General features: G+C 38.2%; 1 protein-coding gene across 1 annotated transcript in view; it reads right to left on the reverse strand.

Annotated features, from left to right (window-relative positions):
• ANO1 (anoctamin 1, calcium activated chloride channel) overlaps window positions 1-1568 on the reverse strand; it is a 46199-nt gene that overhangs the window by 26593 nt on the left and 18038 nt on the right. The window lies entirely within an intron of this gene.

Here is a 1568-nt window from a genome sequence, read left to right on the forward strand (position 1 = left end):
CGTTGTATCACAGAGAAGTCCTACAGCAGACAACGTTTCTACAGCAGTTTTGCAATTCTCCTGCCAAACCGTTAACACAAACTTTCCAAGCTGAACTGCTGTACTTCTCATGCAAACGGTTCGAGTCATTCAAAAAAATACAACTTCTTTCCTTTTACAGAAATGTGACGTCAAAAATATAAGCGGACTGTGGATTTTCCCCTCTGCAACCCCAAATCATTAATCTTTATTAGTTTCCTTACAATAGTAAAAGCAGAAACCGAAACCTAAAGGCAGGCCTTTATTAAACAGCAAGTGTCTTGCAGATTTTATTTTTATTCTGCTTTAGATTTCTTTCAACCACGTTTTCCAAAAGTTTAAGGCCAGCTGCCTACGTCTGGGAAACAATTAAGGATTTGGGACACCTCAACGTCCATGCACACTGGATAAGACCCTTCCTTTTATTATTTTTTTACTTCATTTTTACAAGTTAAGTTTGTGCTGAAAATTAGATTCCTTTTCTGTGATCTAAGCTGGTCAGGCATATTAGGAAAATACTAAGCTAAGGAGATTTTGCATCAGTGCTATGTTTCAGTTTTGTACAACACTTCAAACCAAATTTGTGTCTAAAGTACAAATGAATTATCTCATTTACCCTGACATTTATCAGCCTGATATTCAAAGCACAGCTTCAAAGACGTGGTTAGAGCAGATCAGCGTACTAACCCTAAATATTTACTTCATTTCTATGCCTCAAATCTTTAATTTTTTTGTTAAAAAAGGCACAGGCCTGGCCTAGCACTGGATTAGATTAAAGAAAGCTTCAAGAAACCAGAAGAGACATGCCAAAACACACCAAAAGATTATTTGAGGGAACTGGAAGTCGAAAGCCAAGGTAAACATTTCCAAACACACAGGGAACTTGTGAAATGAGTGAATTTGTGCGGTTTGAAGAGTTAGTAATAAAGATGATAATCCAGATGCTTTGAGAAAACATGGACTTTCATCCTATTTTTGGTTGAGCAATGCGTTGCTTAATTATGAAATGACAGGTATGTGGTATTTTTAACACAGATCAATAGAGGCGGGGGAAATAACGGTCGCTGTCTTCTGGTGAGGCATTTGCACCTTAAGGCCCAGCAGACCTTTAATTTTGGGTAACCTCTCTACTTCAGTTTTTGCCTGATACGCAGAAAAAAAGCCTATCTTCTTTAGAGAAGGGTGATCGGAAGTATGTAGTAATTGTGCTCTGAATTTAAAAAAAAAACCAACACATTTCTTCAAAGGGTGAAGAATTTGCTTTTTCTTAGGAAAAGTATTTCCTTAGAATAATTCCTTCTTGTTTTACCACAGTGAACAAATGTCTTTCAGTATACAGACAACAAAAACATAATTCAAACCACAGACTTATGCGAGAAGGGATGCAGTGCCGTCAGTATCCATCCACGGGGCAGTTTCTGGCTCAGCAGCACACATAAAGGTTTTGCCGAGAATGTCTCCTTTCCGATAAATATTCAATCATTATCGTTCCAAATAACTTTTATGCTTATGTTTTCAGTTGCCTCCCTCCTCCTCCCCCCCCCCCCCCC

The sequence above is a fragment of the Cariama cristata genome, unplaced genomic scaffold (genome assembly GCF_000690535.1).
Source record: "Cariama cristata isolate BGI_N322 unplaced genomic scaffold, ASM69053v1 scaffold2184, whole genome shotgun sequence".
NCBI lineage: Eukaryota > Metazoa > Chordata > Aves > Cariamiformes > Cariamidae > Cariama > Cariama cristata.